General features: G+C 38.2%; 1 protein-coding gene and 1 non-coding gene across 3 annotated transcripts in view; one reads left to right on the forward strand and one right to left on the reverse strand.

Moving 5' to 3' along the window:
* ELF1 (E74 like ETS transcription factor 1) overlaps positions 1-20,500 on the reverse strand; it is a 105,796-nt gene that overhangs the window by 82,859 nt on the left and 2,437 nt on the right. The gene's annotated exons all lie outside the window — the stretch shown is intronic.
* Positions 4,787-4,860, forward strand: TRNAK-CUU (transfer RNA lysine (anticodon CUU)). The gene has a single exon. It is a non-coding gene; the product is annotated as a tRNA-Lys (tRNA).

Raw genomic sequence — 20,500 nt, forward strand, 5'->3', positions numbered from 1 at the left:
CTGCGGCTACGGAGCCCGAGAACATAATGTAGTTAGTGCTCTTCACACAGCAGCCGCTCAGAAAGACTCTTGTCACCTTACTATTCAGCAACCTCCAAATGTGGTGTAGAGGAAACCTTCTGTTTTTTATACTGAGATGAGAGTGAAACTTCAGCTCCTCCTTTGCTATTCTTCAGGTAAAAGCAACATATCATAGAAAAATAATATCTCAACAACATCTTAACTGTCCATTTCTCTACCATCAACTGCGTACTTTCAATTCACGTTTCACCACTATCAGAGAAATCTTCCTAAAGAACAACTCTGTGAGTGATGTGACGATCACTCATGGCTGAAAAACAAACTTTGATTCCCTAGAGGCAAAAAGCTGGACTACTTATCATGGTGTTCAAAGTTTTCACAATCTGACCTCACTTCACCTGTTTCCAGTCCTATCTTCCCCACTCTCCACCTCTTCCCCACTGTCTATCTCGGGTCTGTTTTTCCTCTCTCTCCCTCCCTCCCCACCCCCCACCCCCCCACCCCCACACACACTCTCCAGCCTTACTGAAACCTTCTGGATTGCTCCATTCCTATTTGTTTGCCTTCTCTGGGCTTGGAAAGCACTTACCTTATTTCCTACCCTTTCCCTTATCTCTGCCTACTCATCCATCCTTCATAATCTCAGTTCAAATGCCTTCTCTACATGAAGGCTCCCCTCTGTTGCCCCACTTATAACTATTATTACAAGAACTGACCACAAGGCTGAAAGGAAACTTAGAGATCCTCTATTCAGTCCAGTGGTTTTTAAACTTTTCTGTTAAGTAACTGAATTCTTATAAAAATTTTCAAGGAAACTTGATACTACATTCATTTAAGTCTTCAGTGTTTTAAGAAAACCTAAAACATTGATACAGTCTAGTCTCATTTAAAAACAGGAAAAGGAGGTCTACAGAGAGAAGTGACTTGACCAATGTCAAGTTAGTAACAGATCTGAGGTACACTTAGGCACTCATTCATTTAGCAAATATTCACTGAGCACCTACTATGTGCCAGGCACTTCTCTAGGCCCTTGTTATACAGCAGTGAAGAAGACGACACATTGTTGATAACGACCCCTGCTCACATGATGCTTACATTCTAGCCAGGAAGAGAGAAATGTTATGAACTAAATATATAGTATGTTGATTATAAATAAAAGACACAATAAAATGTGTAGTATGTTAGTGATAAGGATGAATAAGAAAAAATAAAACAGCAATGAAAAGAATATGACAATTTACACAAACTAGCTAGGGAAGATTTCCTTTTGCCAGGTCACTTTTGAGTAAAGACCTCTAGCCATGAAGACACATCTAAGGAAGAACATTTCAGGCAGAAAAAAGCCCATGCAAAGACTCTAACAGGGAGCTTGCCTGATATGTTCACGGAAAGCAAGGAGGCCAGTGTGGTTCATGTAGAGAAAATAAGGAAGAGAGTAACAGAAGGAGGAAGAGCACTAGAAACTAAGGGAGAGCCTCACTGTTTAGAGACTTTAGCAGGAGAGTTTGGAGCAGCTGAGTCATAAGATTTGACTGCTGTGTTGAAAAAAAACCTGCAGTGGGCCAGGGATGGAAGAAAGGAGAAGCTTATGCAATAACTCAGAAAAGATGATAATGGCTTAGACAAAGGAGGCAGAAGAAAATATGAGTAAATTATGGGTATGTTTTTAAGGAATATCCAACGAGATTTTTGAATGGACAGCAAGTGGATTGTGGGGGAAATAAGGCTTCAAAGCTCAGTTTCTGGCCACTGGAAGGCTGCAGTTGCCAAAACTGTGATAGATTTGGGGTAAGGGGATATCGGGAGTTACTGAACACATTAAGGTGAACACAGATGGCGATGGTTTGGGGTAGGGGGAGATCAGGAGTTACTGAACACATTAAGTTTGAGATGCTCATTAGCTATCCAAGTAAAGATGTCAAAATGGTATTACTGTCCTGGAGCTGAACACACAGTCCTGAAGCCCAGGGTAGAGGTCTGGGCTAGGTATACATATTTGGGAGTCATTAACATATATTTGATATTAAAGCTACAGATATAAAAGGTAACAATGACAGAAGCTTGGGGACACTCTACTATTTAGAGGTAGGGGAGATGAGGTAGAACTAGCAAAGAAGGCTGAAAATAAGTACCCAGAAATGCAGCAGGAAAATAAGGCAAATGTGGCATTACCCTGAAATTTAAGTAGAAGTACTTCCACGAGGAAGGAATGAGCAACTGTGCCAAATGATGACAACAGATCAAATAAGATGAGGTCTGAGAGGAAAACGACAGTTGATTTAGCAGCATGGACATCACTGCTGATTTTGAAAGAAGAATTTTCATGGTGTGGTAAAGGTGAAAAAGAAACAAGCAAAACATCTGATCAGATAGAGTTTAGGGGAGAATGAGGGGTGAGAAACTAAAGACAGAAAGTAATTTTGTTGTGAAGGGGTCAAGAAAAGATCTTTGGGGTGATGGAGAGACTGCTGTTTAAGAAAAGCAGTGCCTTTCTTATTGCCCAGAACATTCCATTTTGTATTGTAGTTAATTTTGTACAACTCTGTGTCTACATTCATAAACGAGTTACCCACTTGAGGGGAGGAACTGTATCACGCAGCTTTTACAACCAACTGTGACTGTGAACAAGTTACTTCACACCACTATGGGATTTCAGTTTCCTTTTTCTGTAAAATATCGGGAGAGTCTAGAGATATGGTAATTCTGAAGATCCATTTTAGTTCTGACATTTTATTACTCCATAGCCTCTCTGAGGCCTCTGAATAGTGTTTGAGGAACTGAAAACAAAAATCACATTAAGGCTACATTTAAAAGAGAAGTCTCCTCCTCAAATTTTTATATAGTTTATTGAAAGTAGTATGTAAAATTACCAGATATTCAGAACAACCTGGAAACTTTATAAAGTCCTCCAAAAATTCAATTACATTTATTACACTTTACTAATAAAAGGTTTTAAAGAAAAGAAAACCTATACTAATATTCTGGAAACATTTTTTTATCTTATGGCAGTAGGATATTTAAGCAAACAGACTTTTAACACAAGTTCCAAAAAGTTCATCTTAAAATACACCAAAACTCCATGCTCTTAAAAAAAAAAAGACAACTACCTTTTGCCATTAGTAAAATTTAAGACAATATGATAGAGGTCAAGCCTCTTATTTTAAACTACCCTGATTTAGACTATGTCTATTTTTATTTGATATTTCTTATTTATCTATGAAACAAATTAAAGGCCCTACTTACAAGGAGATTAATAAAAAAGCTAAGTATTATGGCTTTCTTATAAATAAATGCATTCAATATAAATTCATCATTGCTTGTGGACCGATGACTTACTTGGCTTGACTTTTTGCTGTAGGCCTGAATCACAGAAGGCTCAGCCCCGAAGATTAAAACCCAGCAACGCGAAAAAAATTCACCTTGCTATTATTTTTGCTCTTTAATAAAAAGAACCAAATATAAACAGAAAAGTAGGGGAATTTTAGGACATGTTAAAGAAAAAAGAACTTCAATTTCTCGTAATTACATTGCTGGTCAAAATAGAGAAATGAAGAAACTAACGTTAGCAATTAGCCCTGAAAATCCACAAAAAATTGACTTAAATTGCTCGTTATAGTGCCAGGACACATAATGTGTTCTCAAATACCTACCCAAAAAGGGGGAATAAACAAACATACTAATACTACATCCATACTCAGCAATAAAATGAAATTAACTATTGATAAATACAACTTGGATGACTCTTAAAAGCATTATGTTGAGTGAAAGAAGAAGCCAGTGTCAAAAGGTTACATACTATATGATTCCATTTACATGACATTCTCGAAGAGACAAAACTGTAATGATCAGTGGTTGTAGGGGATGGATTGGGGGGAGGGTGGGACTGACTATAGGGACAGAGCATGAAGGTGATGGAATTGTTCTATATCCTGATTTTGGTGGTGTCTACACAAATTTATACTTGTATTAAAGTTCATAGAATTGTACAGCAAATAAAGGAATCAATTTTACTTTATGATAAGTTAAAAAATAAAACAAAAATTGTTTTTAACTCCAGTGGCCCAAAAACTCATTACTCCAGTCCATAATCATTAGAAAATATCAGACAAAATCAAATTGAGGGACATTCTACACAATACCTGACCAGTACTCTTCCAAGTGTCAAGGTCAAAAAGGACAAGGAACCATCACAGATTTGAAAGGCGATATGACAACTAAGTGCAATGTGTGTATCCTGGGTGGATCTTGGAACAGAAAAAGGGCATTAGTGGAAAAACTATAAAAATCCTACTATAGTTTAACTAATGGTATCATACCAATGTTAATTTCTTAGTTTTGATCATTGTACTGTGACTATATAAGATGTTAACATGAGTGGAAGATGGATGAAAAATATACAGGAACTCTCTGTACTATTAATGCAATTCTTCTGTGAGCCTAAAATCATTTCAAAGTAAGTTAAAATGCCAGAATCTTTAAGAAAAAGGTTTGCAATAATTTCATAGAGCAAAAATACATTTCTTTCTCTTTCAAAAACAAACCAATGCCATCCTGCACATTTTGATAACCCTGGCGTAAGTTTGATTACCTAGTGTAGGTCTTACCCACACTAAGATCATATATATTATCTGAAAGGGATAAAACAGATTCTACCATAAATTATATGACTTATTAGCTGTGCTCACTGTCAGTGTATATGTTTATAACTTTAAAAATTCTATCAACATTTGATTTTCCAATTCAAGAGTGAAGTCTTTCCAGGAATTCCCTGGTGGTCCAGTGGTTAGGACTCGGCGCTCTTACTGCTGGGGCCCCAGGTTCAATCCCTGGTCAGGGTAATAACTAAGATCCCATAAGCCATGTGGCACGGCCAAAAAAAAAAAAAGAATGAAGTCCTCCTAAAGGAATTTCTCATAAATTCTACCACCTAATACTCTTATTTTAAAAAAAAAAAAGAAAAAAAAACTTCAATGGCCTACCAGCACCCACAGAGTAAATTCCAATACAAGATATTTTTGCATCTTGACTTTGGTCTACCATATTATAGCCTCACCTGTGACCATGCCACCTTCCAACATTCAACCTATAATCCAGCTTTGCTGAACTTATTAACTGAGAGCATGTCGTGCTTTCTCACTCCACACTTGCTGGCCTTCCCCACCTGCGGAATCTCTCTTTCACCATTAGAAGGAAGAACTGGTCACTTCCTCCTTTGTGCTCCCACAGTATTTTGTAAGTGATCTAATAGATAAACGAATCACATTGTTTATCCATTCATACACACATTTATACACTGCTAAAATATGCAAAGCACTCTAGGTTTTGGGGACCTAAAGGTGAACTGATTTCCTTTATAATTCCTCTTGCCTACTCTGCTGGGAATATCTGGTGAAGACACTCTTTTTTGTTTTTTCGTCATTTATTTACAGGTCTCATTGGTCATTTATTTCAGGCAGATAGCATTCCTGACCCACAAGAGTGTTTAATAAATAGTTGCTGAATGAAAACATTTGGAGGTTCAACTAAATACTGTCTCCATCATAAATCTGCTTTTTTCTCTTCCACACAGTCCATGCCATTCCCAGGTCATTTCTGCAAGTCTAAATTACACAAAAAGCGAGGCCCCTTTCTCACTTTCCTCAACAGTCCAATTCCGATGAATAGGTTGGTTAGGCTGGGTCCGGCAGCCCTGTTTAATGGTCAAGCCCACAGCAGCAAAGCTCTGCATTTGTTAAGAGAGAACAGCTTCTGGATTAGTCCCAGTGCTTACACCTGAACATCGCATTATGTTAAGTCTACAAATAAAATTAGAGACAGAGAGAACAAAGGAGGAGACTCCCCAACAGATTAGGACTGATTATCCTAATCAGTGGCCCTTTCTTTCAACTTTCGTCTTCTGTCCTTTTCAGGCTTTTACTTATACAGCATCCTGTCAATAAACTTCTCAAATTAGAAACAAGCTGGTAAACGTTTCAGTAAAGAGGAATATTCAAATAAAATATTTAGACTACAGGCTTTATTTATTCATGTTTCACAACACCATTCACACAAACAATTAATGACGTTTTGAACTCATAATTTACTCTCATCACAAAGGACACATTTTAGCTACAGCTAAACTGCTCTGCTGCTCTTCTCCCATACTTGAAACCATACCACTGGTACAGATGACTTGAAATTTTTTAAGTATTCTAGATTTATTTATTTTATGAAATACTTCTTGGACATATACGATGCTCTAAGTATTTTAATGTTCTCAAATTTCTATCTCCAGGTCTCGCTCCTGTACCACAGACTCCTCTATCAAACTTGACAACTCCATTCCAATGTCTGATTGGCAAACTTAACATATCCAAACCTGAATTCCTGATGTTCCCTTCAAAAAGTACCCTACCCACAGTTTTCTCCAGTCATCTTGGTGGCTATTCAATACTTCTAGCTGCTCAGACCAGAAACCTTGGCTTTCCTGACTGTCATATACCTACATCCAATCTGTCAGGAAATCCTGTTGGTTCAATGTTCAAAATATATATAGAACCCTATCAACACTCAACTTCATTGTTACTGATATCTCTTACCTGCATCAATCACTGAGGTAGTCCAAGCAGCCTGACCTATCTTTTTAAATGGATTACTTCTGATTGCTGCTTCTCTCTCCACAGTCTACTCTCAAAGCAGCAATCAGAAGTAATCCATTTAAAAAGATATGTCAGATCATATCACTCTCCAGCTTCAAAACCCTCCCATAGTGCCTCTCTTCACACACACACAAAGTCTTCGTAACTGTTAAGGACTGCAAGATCGTACCCTGCCCCAGCCTCTGTGATTGTATCTCTTCCTACTTCCCGCTTGCTCCCCCTCTTCTAGTCACACTGATATCTCCCTGCTACCCCATGAACACATCAAGCATTCCTCCCCCCAGGTCTTGCACAGCCTGTTCTCACTGCCTTTTCTGTTAGATATCCCGGTAGCTAACGCCTTTACCTCCTGTGCTAAATTGCTGCAGTAATAGCAACTAATTTGTTTAAAATTCTCTGTGTGAAACATGACTGACTTTGCCTCTTCTCCCATTAAGAGGCAGAGTCTACTTCTCCATCCCTTAAATGAAGAACTGGGCAAGTGATTTCCTTTGGCCAATGGATTAATAATAAATAAAACACAAGCAGAGGCTTAGAGACCTTAGGCACACAGAGGCTTACCCTCTCTTGCTGCTAGGATCCCTTCTGCCACCACGGAGTATGAGAGCCACACAGAGAGGTCCCAGCCATGTAAGTGAAACCACCCTACATTACGCATCCAGCCCTAGCTGAGTCAGCTCTGAAGAAGCAGCCAGTGCACCCACAGAATCATGAAAAATAACCGCATAGGTGATACATATAGTTGCTCAAAAATTATGACCTGCTCATTTAAAGCAGGGATTTAAAACCATTCTCACCCTAGAATCCTATGCCCTTTCTACAACATCCCAAACTTTTAAAACCTCATAAATATTTTGAACTTTAGAATTTAGTTTGAACCACCCTAGAGACATCTCCCAAATTTAAGGATACTAAAATAAGCATGTGTAATCTGCTACACAGATTAAGAATTCAGACAATTACAAATTAGAGAAACAAGTCCCCAGGATTTACTGATCTCTCTGCCTTGGCTCTTGCTGTTGTTTCCCCACCATCCTTTCACCCCATCCTTCAAGACTCTGCTAAAGTTCATCTGAAAGAAAATAAGAAAAGTGAGGAAATCTTTAAAAAAAAAAAAAAAGAAAGAAAAAAAGGATGTACTTTACCAGACAATAAATTATCTCAAGTAGCTAATAAATGCAGGAATAAATAGATTAAACAGAATAGGATATTGTTTAAAAAGAGATCTGATGCAAACTAGTATTATAGAATGGATAAATAACAAGGTCCTACTGGATAGCACAGGGAACTATATTCAATATCCTGGGATAAACCATAATGGAAAATAATATAAAAAAGAATGTATGTGTATCACTGAGTCACTTTACTGTAGAGCAGAAATTAACACAACACTGTAAATCAACTATACTTTAATAAATTTTTTAAAAAAGAGATCTGATACTACCAAAAACAGAAATCTGATACTATACAAACTTAGGTTATAATAAAAACGGCATCAACAAAAACATTAAATCCTATTTTGTCTGGAAAAAAAAAAAAAACCCACAGAAGGGAAGAGGGTTCATTAGACAGTATTAGCTAACAATTTCAAACCACTGCTAATCATTAAAAAAAAACAACCTATATCACATTATTCCAATTAGATTTAAATGTTAAAAAAAAAAAAAAAAGGACCAGAAGACAATATAAGCATTTATATACTATTCAGTAAGGAATGTCTTTCCATGTATGACACAAACAGCAGAAAAAAAAGATATGGAAAAGAATGACATTTGACTACATAAAAATCTAAAAGCACCATAACCAAAGGTAAGGCAAAGGATAAACTAGGGGGAACATATGACAAATTTTTTTAAAAAAAAAGAAAAAAGACACAAAACCTAGTCTTAGGTTTGGCTTACCCAGGCAAAAACATTTGTTGAAACTCAACAAATGCTTTACAAAAAATAAAGTTCTTGCTCCATTTAAAAAACCAACTAGAAATCTTAGGCAATATACTGTGGCTGTATAAGGAAGGCAATGCAATACGGAAATGCAGCAGTGGGCTCATTCTCAAAGAAAACAGCCTTGTCCTCTTCAAAGGTTGACCAATGAACATCCAATTGTTTTAAATTGAAATAAAATGTTTAAACTAAAAAGATTCATGGATTTAATTTTACAAAAATTGTACCTCAAAAGGAAAAAAAGTGAACAAATACTGAAACTATAGTCAGTGATAAGCATGCTAAAGTATTTAGATGGAAATGTGCTAATGCCTGCAATTTACTTTTTTTTTTTAATTAATTAATTAATTTTGGCTGCGCCCGGTCTTAGTTGCAGCGTGCAGACTCTTAGTTGCAGCATGCATACGGGATCTAGTTCCCCGACCAGGGATCGAACCCAGGCCCCCTGCACTGGGAGCATGGAGTCTTACCCACTGGACCACCAGGGACGTCCCTGCAATTTACTTTAGATAGAAGGATAAAAGTATGGTAAAGCAAATATTATAAAATGTTAATGATAAAATCTAGATAGTGGGTGTGTGAGTGTTCATTATAAAACTTTACCTTTGCTGCATGTTTAAAAACTTTCGTAATAAAATGTGGAGGAAAGAAAAAACTATTATTAATTGAATCAAACACTCTTATTAGAAAAATGGGCATTGGGCATGAAGAGGCACTTCACAAAATGTGGCCAAATACAAGAGATGTTCATTCTCACAACCTCAGAGCAGAGAAACAATACCATTTTTCACCTATTAGCAAAGAGTAAAATGATTAGAGAGGGTATGGGGAAATAAATGGTCTCATACTCTATTTATGAGAGTACAAGAATAGCATTCCAGAGGCAATTTCACAACCAAAAGGTCTTTTTTAAATCCATTTAATTTATATTTTTTAAAGATTTATTTATTTATTTATTGGCTGTGTCCAGTCTTAGTTGCGGCACGTGGGATCTTTTGTTACGGCACGTGGGCTCTTCATTGCAGCACTCGGGCTTCTCTCTAGTTGTGGCACACGGGCTCCAGAGAGCACGGGCTTTGTAGTTGCAGCATTCAGGCTCACTAGCTATGGCGTGCGGGCTTAGTTGCCCTGCGGCATGTGGGATCTTAGTTCCAGGAAGGCGGATTCTTAACTACTGGACCACCAGGGAAGTCCCCAAAAGGTCTTTATGTACCTTTTCAGTCTCAGTAATTTATTCTAACAAAACAAATAACATATACAAAGATACAGAGAGAAATTCAGTACCATTGTTCAAAATAGTAAAAAATTGAAAACAAACTGTTACATAAATTAGGTGTTACAGAAACCATATCTCATTATACGGAGCGTACCATATTATTCAGCTGTTAAGAATGATTATCTATATAAAATGTGTACCAAAAAAAAATCTCCACAGTATATTTACATGAAATATGCAAGTTAGAAAACAGTATGTATCACTGCACAGTTGACATTTATACATATATGGCCCACATTTCAATATCGGAAGTAATATCAACTGAAAGCTAACAGTACTTGTGCCGGTTAGTAAAATTTTTATGATTTGTATTATTCATCTGTGTTATTTGGTATTTAAGTAGCTTCTATGTGCCTGGCACTCTTCTGTAGACTCAGGATATAGTCAGTTTACCTGTGGACTCAAGTAAACAATTCGAACACAGTCCCTGCCCACATATGAAGGAAATCAACAAAGTGACAAAGGGTGACCAAGAAAACTTACTTTAGATAAGGGAAGGCCTCTCAGAAAACATGACAGCTGCTTTGAGACCTGAATGATAAGGTGGCAGTCATGTAAAAGTCTGGGGCAGAATACTATCAGCAAAGGAAGTTGTAGGAGCCAACAAAGGCAAGGCAATAGGAGGAAGCACCATGGCCCTTAGAGGGCAGGGAGGAGGGAAGAAGTATGAAAAGTGGCTAAAGAAGGACTTACGGGGAACGTGTATTACCCTCAGGAAAAAAGATCAAGCTAGGTTCATCCTAAAAAACAAAAACCCTTTACCACTACTCCAATCATACAGGCAGACAAAATTATGAAAATCTGTCCTTGCTAAGTGCTTGACATACATACCTCATTTAATCCTCATGATAGAGCTATTAAAAAGCATTCAGGGACTTCCCTGGTGGTCCAGCGGGTAAGACTTCGCCCTCCCAATGCAGGGGGCCCGGTTCGATCCCTGGTCGGGGAGCTAGATCCAGCAGGCATGCCGCAACTAAGAGTTTGCATGCCGCAACTAAGATCCTGCATGCCTCAACTAAGACCCGGTGCAGCCAAAATAAACAAACAAATAAATAAATAAATGTGTTTTTTTAAAAAAAAGGATTCAGAAGACTTCAAAGTAAAACATTCTTGGGACGATTCTCCAAAGACAGTCCACAGAACAGATGCATGAGAATCATCTAAAGACACACACATACACACACATACACACACACACACACACACTTCTGAGTCCTACACTGAAGACTCAAATTAGTTGGTCTTAAGTGAACCCAGGATTCTGCAATATTTACTGCCCAGATGACCAGAAATTAGTATAGTGACAAACAGACCTTTGTACCTCACCAGGCAGGTCTGATTGCACCTGTGTGTACGCAGTCCCACAATACCATATCTAGATTAAGTCAATGGGTTCACATCTGTATTCAGTAGATCCTACATAGGGAATCAGCAAGGTGTGTAATACATTTTTCAAATATTTCACAGATCTAAAGAAGATTTTTATCTTAATTCAAGCTTTTCTTTAAAAAAAAAAAAAACTTCCGTTATTTGACACCCCAACTGTCACATACACCTCAATCCCTTCTACCATCCTTTCTCACTCCCTTCACAGCCAACCTTCCTCAAAGATTTGTCTATACTCCATTTCTTCATTTCCCACCCATTCTTTGACTCATTCTCGTCTATCTCATCTAATCCTGCCTGTACTATGCCACTAAATCTGTTCTAACTAAGGTCAATGACCACACTGGGCTAAACCCAATTAACTGTTTCAGAACTTGTTTTGTTAGACTCGTAAGTCTCATTCCTGGTTTTCCCCCAATGCTGCACTACTCTTCCTCAGCTTTCTCTGCCCCACTTCCTCTATCTCATGACTGAAACACTGGATGTCCTAAAGGTTCCGTTGAAAAGCCTCTTTTCACTCCGGACTCTCCCTTTGGCAAACTCATCCATTTCTACGGTTTCAACTAACAAGTCAGAATATAAAGGTAAAAATCGCCTCTACTCAATTACCCTTGACAATTCCCTTAAATTCACCCTTTAAGTATATCTTACCACATTAACAGGCCACACTGGCAACCAATATATCATCTGAATAAACATAACTGAACCACTTTTCCTTCTGACATTCAAGCACCAGATTAAGCAGGTAATTTATATTTAAAGGGTACATTGTATAAAAAGACACATTTATTTTTTTCTTACTTCCACTCCATTTCACCTCCATACTCCCTGGCTTGAAACACAGCAATGTCTAACCACTCTGTTTAAGGTAAAACTCAAAATCCTTAACATGACCTACAATGCCTTATATGGTCTGATACTTGCCATCCTCATCTCCCATCACATTTCACATTAAGCCCTCAGCACCTTCTTCCATTTCCCAAAGCATAATACCCTTTCTTTCCTGCTTTGGAGCATTTGCATAATGCTACTCCCTCAGCCTCCCATCACTTTCCATCCCTCTCTTTCTCCTAGCCAGTGCTTACCCATCCTTCAAATCCCACTTCAATGTCATTTCCTTAGGGAAGCCTTTTCACTACAGCCACCTTTCCACCTACTCTGTTAGTTGTCTCCCTGTTCTGCATGTAACACTCAAACACACTTTTTACTTGTTCAATCAATGTCTATCTTTCCCACTAAGAGGTAGGCTTCATGAGGATCATGTCTGATTTTTTCGTTGTTACATCCAAAGCATCTAAATATTGACCAAATCAAGTAACTTCAATCTCCTTACAGATGCTTTTTACTCTCTTACAATTTGCATATCCAAATACAAATTCAAATTTGCCTTTTTAAAAAATTATGGTAAAATTAACCATTGAAGTGTACAGTTTAGTAGTAACAAGTACATTCATATTGTTTTGCAACCAATCTGCAGAATTCATTTTATCTTGCAAAACTGAAACTCTGTATCCATTAAACGACTCCCTATTCCTCCTCTCCCCAGCCCCTGGCAATCAACATTCTACTGCTGTCTCTATGATTCTGACTACTCTAGTTACCACATGTAAGTGGAATCATGGCAGTATTTGTCTTTTTGTGACTGGTTTATTTCACTTAGCATAATGTTCTCCAAGTTCATTCATGTTGTAGCATGTGTCGGAATTTCCCTCCTCTTTAAGGCTGAAAAATATTCCCATGTCAGTGTATGCCACATTTTGTTTATCCATTTATCCACTTATGGACACTTAGGTTACTTCCACCTTTTCGCTACTGTAAATAATGCTACTAAGAACATGGGTGTACAGCATCTCTTTGAGACTGCTTTTAATTCTTTGGGGTATATAGCTAGAAATAGAATTGCTGGATCATTTGGTAATTCTATTTCTAATTTTCCGAAGAACCACCAAACTGTTTTCCATAGTGGTTGTACCATTTTACATTCCTATGAACAGAACACAAGGGCTCTAATTTCCTCAAATCCTCACCAACTCTTGTTATTTGGCTTTTTGTTTTTGGGGTTTTTTTGATAGTAGCTATCCTAATGAGTGTGAGGTGGCAGATTTGCTTTTATATAAACTTTATGTGCTTTCTTTTTCCTACAAACTTGTAAAAAGCCCTCTTAAAATATGCTCCATGAACTAGCAAAAGACAATTCTAGAAGGTACTGAAAATAGAAAAGAAGAAACAGTCTTTCAAAGCAGGATTTAAGGGACAATAAAATTGTGGTTCAGGGGACTTCCCTGGTGGCGCAGTGGTTAAGAATCCACCTGTCAATGCAGGGGACACGGGTTTGATCCCTCGTCTGGGAAGATCCCACATGCTGCGGAGCAACTAAGCCCGTGCACCACAACTACTGAGCCTGCGCTCTAGAGCCCATGAGCCACAACTACTGAGCTCGCATGCTGCAACTACTGAAGCCCGCATGCCTAGAGCCCGTGCTCCGCAACAAGAGAAGCTACTGCAATGAGAAGCCCGTGCACCGCAACAGAGTAGCCCCCGCTCGCCGCAACTAGAGAAAGCCCACGCACAGCAATGAAGACCTAACGCAGCCAAAAAAATAACTCAGTTAATTAAAAAAAAATTGTGGTTCATGTGAAAGGGCAAAAAGAACAAGGAGAATAAATAATGAAAAGGCATTCCCACTCATATCTGAAATTTCCTGATGCCAACTGCCTGCATGAAGTTTTGAATTCGTTAAGCCTATGTTCGGCCTTCCATCAGGATGCTTCCCCTCCCCCTACCTGCCACCTGTTTTCTGGGACAGACCCTTCCCATCATACTCTTCCTTTCCACTTCAGCTCTGTGACTGGGTCAGTGCCTGCCCTACTCAGGGGATGACTCACTGGCAGGGCCCCATCCTTCCCAGGTAATAGGGTCACTGGGTCCCTTGGCATAGGAAGGTATCAGTGATAAGCACAGATGTTAGGAAAGCTGGGGCAAAACAAATCCCATTACAACCTTGAAAACTTGAATTAAGTGTTTAATTAAATCTGGAAACAGATAAAAAGCTTCACACAAAGCAATATATCAACACATCCTAAATCAGAAATGTATCCTGATCTTGGGATTTTAACCCAAAAGAAACTTTAAAAGATTAAACTACAAGTAAAGATTTAAGACTATCTAGAAGACCCTCTGGATCTAGAAGTCACTAGCTAAGTACCTCCCTAGACATCTAAAATAAGGCAAAAAAAAAAAAAAAAAAGGTTCAAATCAAAGGTATTTATTTAATAGTGAATAGTTTGCATTCTAAAATAAAAGACCTATTAAGATTTGTAAACACACACCCAACAGACACGCAAAACTCATGAGACAGTTGTTATTGTTATTATCAAAATTCAAGTCATCTATGCTGGAATTATTTTTCAAAGAACAAAATGTTTTATACTTACAGTTATGAAAATGAACCCATGCTTAGAAAGTAAAAGGGAACACTAACTACCATTAATCCTAAAAGAATCACCATTCTAGCATTAAAAAGGCAGATACCACGTGATAACAAAGTTTAAGTGCAGGCTAAATATTAAACTAAAAATTTCTTTATATAAGTTCATTCCATAGTTTTAAAAATGATATGATAATTAAACCATTAAAGGTTAGAAAACAGAAATATACCTCTAATTTTATTGGCTCTTCGCCCCAATACTTAGGAAAGGAGCAAATAGACCATGAAGTATTTTGAAAGTTATTTTCCTTAAACAGTATCTCAATAATACTGTTTTTTATATGGCAATGTACCTTGCAGACCTAGATAAGCATTTGCATTTTCACCATTAATAGTCTACTTCAAATCACACAGTATACATCAACTGTGGAATATAAGATATAAATGTAGGAAAAAATAGTTCAGAAAAGTCACAATCTCATCTATTTACTTTGAAAAGGTTAAACAAAACCTAATATTGAAAGTCTATTATCATGTTTGTCATGCTACACTTTTGAGAAAAATAACTCAGAGAAATATTTGAATATTTTAAACCATTAACATTATATTTGAAAATCTCTCCATGACCAAAACATAAGGTCCCTAAAGTGAAGGGGGTAGGGGTTCAGTAGATGCGTCAATTCGTTCTCTTCCTCATCCTGGATATCACATTCAGAAAGGATGCATGACTGTGATCTCAGAATGAGGCTTCAGCCCACTTCTGCTTTACCGCTAACACAAACTTCCAGCACTAAATGGCGACCCCACCCCTCCAGACTCCTCAGGGAAAACAAGCGTGTAAGCCATTTACAACATTAGGCTGTAAGCAGCTCATCTGCTGGGAAAGTTTTATTCTGCAGAGTTCTAGACAGAACCATTTCCTGAGTTGCAGAAAGCAAACAATTTTTTCACACCCACCATTTCATTTTGATTCAAGCTAGTTTACCAGTTTAATTTGTGAGCAGACTGCCCTTCTAAATAAATAACCTATAATAAAAGCCAAGTTATTTACATAAATACAAGGCAATTGTATGAAGGCAATTCTTCAAAGCATGGCGAATTTCTAACAATAAAATCCTACTCTATAAAAATGGGAAGGGAAAGCCACTTTCACTTAGGAGGAAAAAAATGATGGGGTACACTTTCACATATTTTTCTCTTTTTTAAATATTCATTTACATTTTCTTCAAAACAAGTGTTTTTATTTATTTATTATTTATTTATTTTTTATTTTTTATTTTTTTTTGGCTGCGTTGCATCTTCGTTGCTGCGCGCGGGCTTTCTCTGGTTGCGGTGAGTGGGAGCTACTCTTTGTTGTGGTGCGCTGGCTTCTCATTGCGGTGGCTTCTCTTGTTGCGGAGCACAGGCTCTAGGGCTGTGGGCTTCAGTAGTTGCGGCATGCGGGCTCAGTAGTTGTGGCTCGCAGGCTCTAGAGCACAGGCTCAGTAGTTGTGGTGCACGGGCTTAGTTGCTCCACAGCACGTGGGATCTTCCAGGACCAGGGCTCGAACCCGTGTCTCCAGCATTGGCTGGCGATTCTTAACCACTGCGCCACCAGGGAAGTCCTCACATATTTTTCAAGAAATATAACTCTCAAGGACATATGTATAAAACAGGATAAAAAATACCAGAAAAAAATACCACCTTACAACAGGCATACATGCCACCATGTTTTAAAAAACACACTCTTTGATATGAAATTTCTAGAGAAAGAAGTATGCCATCTAAAAGGCATTCCTGAATTTCTTTGCAACATTTTAAAGCTACTGATTTCATTTAAATTCCGTTTATTTAAAAGTCCCAGAAAAAGTTCAAAAAACAAACTAATTTCAACCTTCTATTTAATGAGCATAACCACATATACGAATATGGAAGAACCATTATCAGTTCTATAATAGTTAATTTCAAGTGGATCAAGTTTTATTATAATTTTTGAGGATTTTAGTTCTAAGTTATATTGTCCACAGGGTGGCAGTCTCACAGTCTTAATTTTGTCTCTGAATTCAAGGTACAATTTCAGTGTTCAAAAAGACACACACACACACACACACACACACACACACACACAGGTGGGCAATAATAATTTACTGTCTGACCAACAATCGCAAAAATTGTCTGCCCTTTCCAAAAAAAATCTATGCTTCGTAACTTCCCTATTTCTTTGAGGAGTATTTACTCCTGACATCTTAAATTTTTCCTTCAATGCACCTCTTCTATCTAATCCTTTATATTCTTTTGCCACCACCCTATTTAGGGAGACACTAGAGGCAAGGAGAGTTGTTAGATTATTACTGTACTACAGAAGACCCCCCAACCCTGGTCAGTGTGGACACCACAGACACAACCCTTCCATCCCCCAGTTCATCCTGCACACTACTGCCAAATTAATTTCATTAAAACACTTACCATATTACCAGAAATTCCTTCTTTTAGCTAAGTAAACTCCTTACTCCAAAATTCAAGGACCTTCACAATCAGAACCTTCCAAAATCTCCTATCTAAGTGCTCTGCATGAGTCAAGGGGATTTAGGAAATAAACTTCACTTTGAATATACCTTGCAACTTCCTGGTTTTCATTCATTCATTCATTCAAATATTTTCTGAATGCTCACCAAGTGCCAAGCACTGCTCCAAGTGCTGATGATACAGAACGGGGGAAAAGTCAAAGTCCCTGCTCCAAAGATATTCTCCTGACAGGACAGTCTCGGGTTGAGAGCTATTAGAGGAAGGGGGATAAACCCCCAGGTACTTCCAGCTCTCTGCCGGTAAGGGATACAACTCTTCCCAAATATGAGCCATCAGAAGCACACTAGGGGTTGGGGGGGATGATAAAAAGACATCAGAGGAGATCTGCCAGCACTGACATTGTCTGCTACAGACCGTAGCCTATTCTTGCACTCTTACACTACACTACTATACTACTACTACTACTGGTCCATTCCTATACTATTTGTACTCTCAGCTCAGCCAAAATGTGCTAGCAACTGTTTAGGGACCTCTGCTCCTGCTTGCTTCCTTCTGATAGCCTTGTCTCCCGCTCAATCATCTCCACCAGCAAAGCATAACCAGCCTTCCAAGCCAATCTCAAATGCTGCCTCCTAGAGGCCTTTCCCCATTCTCTTCACACAAACCCAGACGTGACATTTTAGAGACCCTCAAACCCGTGTAACCCTTGGCTTAGTCTCCTCTGAGCATTTATCACACTATGCACTGTATCATAAGTATCTGTATACTTCAACCTCCTTCGTCTGTTATTTACTGAGCTCTTGCTACATTCCTGGACTATCTAGGAGCTAGAGTTGCAGTGTTAAATCATTCCATTATTATTTTTAAATATTTAATATCCAAATGATAAACGTAAAATGTAGACAAAATATTCTATATCTTTTGATTGCCTCGATCTTTTTTTAACAGTTGCTGAGATATAATTTACATACCATGAAGTTCACCCACACAAAGAGTAGAATTCAATGTTTTTTAGTATATTTACAGAGTTGTGCAACAATCATCATAATGTAATTTTAGGACCTTTTAATCACCTTAAAAAGAAACCTTGTACCTACATTAGCAATCACTTCCCATCCCCCGTGTCGTCCTCCCCCACCCCAGCCAATCCTAGGCAACCAAAATCCATCCTCTTTCTCTACAGATTTGTCTATTCTGGGCATTTCATATAAATGGAATCATACAAGATGTGGTCTTTTGAACCTGGCTTCTTTTGTTTAGCATAATGTTCTTGAGATTGATCCATGCTGTGGTATATATCAGTACTTCATCCCTTTTTATTGCCAGATAATATTTGATTGTATGTATACACTGCATTCTATTCATTCATTCCTCAGTTAACAGACACTAGGGTTGTTTTCACTTTCTGCTTATGAAGGCTGCTATAAACAATTGTGTACAAGTTCTTGCGTGGACATGTTTTAATTTGTCTTGGGTATATACCTAGGAGTGGAACTGCTGGGTCACATGGCAACTCTATGTTTAACATTTTGAGGGAAGTGCCAAACAGTTTCCCAAAGTGGCTGCACCATTTTACATTTCCCCCAGCAACCTATGACGATACCAATTTCTTCATTACTGTTTGACTCTTACAGAACAAGAGTGATCTCACTACACAGTATCCTTACCCTCATGGAACTTATATTCTAGTAGAATAAGACAAGAAATAAACAGGAACAAACATGTTTATTTCAGATAAGAAAAAAAAGAAAAGAAAACAGCATAAAGTAACCAGACAGTAAACAGAAAAGGGAGTCTCTAGTGAGGGTAGACAGAAAGGCCTCTCTGATAAGGTAACGTTGACAGGAGTGAGATGTGCAGAGCTGGAGGGGGAATACTGCAGGCAGTGGAAACAGCAAGACATAAGACTGAGAAAAGAACAAGTATGGCACATTCAAGGAACAAAAAGCAAGAAGCCAGTGCAGCTAAAGTACGATGAAGAGGGAGAGGAGGCAGGAGGTGGCACTGGGGAGCCAAGCAGAGGCTAGACAATGTTAGGCTCAGAGACCACGGTAAAGTCTTTGGATTTTAAAATGCCATCGTCATTTTCCCATCCCTTATATTTCTTTACGTACAGGTGTTCATCTATGCAAACGTTTACTGAACTGTCATACATCTTCTAGCTGCACCTAATAGTAACAAATAGTAAAGAGACTATTTGGGTAATCCACACCACTCATTTAGTATCACTTTATTTTGTGGCTCAAGAGAGAACACGTAAAACATGACTACCAATGGCGTTTTGAAAGCAAGGCACAAGCATATGAATGAATCCTTACAAATTTATCACCTAGTCCTGACCAATTTAAGGTGTATGCTTCACCGACAGTAACTAGCAGCTCTGTCTTAGACGATTTCCAGTAAGAATATCGTTGCAGATCATTCTCATAATCTAAACCTAGATTTCATTCTTTTAAATGTTAATTGATTTTCTCCACTCCATTGGTTAAAAATTAATATCTAATTGCTAAACATAAAACCCATGGGCACAAAATATTCTACATGTTTCTATACTGTTTGACTCATAAAAAAAAAAACAAGAAATTTTCACATATTATGCTATATTTAGTTTCTTCAAAGAGACAAAAAATGTTTTAAAAAGTCTAGTGACATAAATGCCATAAAACAACTTGTTACCTAGTCAAAATTTATCCAGTTAAAATTCCCTTTTTACCATCCCAACTTGATCCCCAGGGCTCTCCCTCCAGGCACTGTGTGCTCCCACCCAGCCAGGCTACTAGCCAGCCTCACACTTGTTGCCCCAACCTCAGCTTTCTGATACACATTCCCCACCAGGAGAAATCCAACCCGTTCTTCAAGGTCCAGGGCAAACACTCTCCCTTCCTTGTCTGGTCTCTAGTCCTCTTCCCTGAGTAGAAGTGACTTCTCACCTATGTGCTCTTGAAGGAATTCTGCAACTCAGATGCTGCCCTAGCCAACTGTGCCTGGTACACAACAATATATAAGTCTATGTCTTGGACAGAGATATTGTCACCAAACTACTCCTCTCAGCATACACCCTCAAATATGTATAAAGCTATTTGCAATTATACCGGGTGCTCAGTTGAAAATCACATCCATTTTAGCACAATTTGATACCAAGTCGTCAGAAAATGTGAGGTCAAGATTGAAGCTCTTCTGGAGGCAATTAAGGCAGAAGGATCTTTCCTTCCTTCCAAACTCAGGCCTAATTCTTTAGTAAATGGTTTCTGAACAATGACACAATCCTCTATTTAAATGAAACTTTTCCACTCTTACTACCGAC

Source organism: Eubalaena glacialis, chromosome 16, assembly GCF_028564815.1.
Source record: "Eubalaena glacialis isolate mEubGla1 chromosome 16, mEubGla1.1.hap2.+ XY, whole genome shotgun sequence".
Classification (NCBI taxonomy): domain Eukaryota; kingdom Metazoa; phylum Chordata; class Mammalia; order Artiodactyla; family Balaenidae; genus Eubalaena; species Eubalaena glacialis.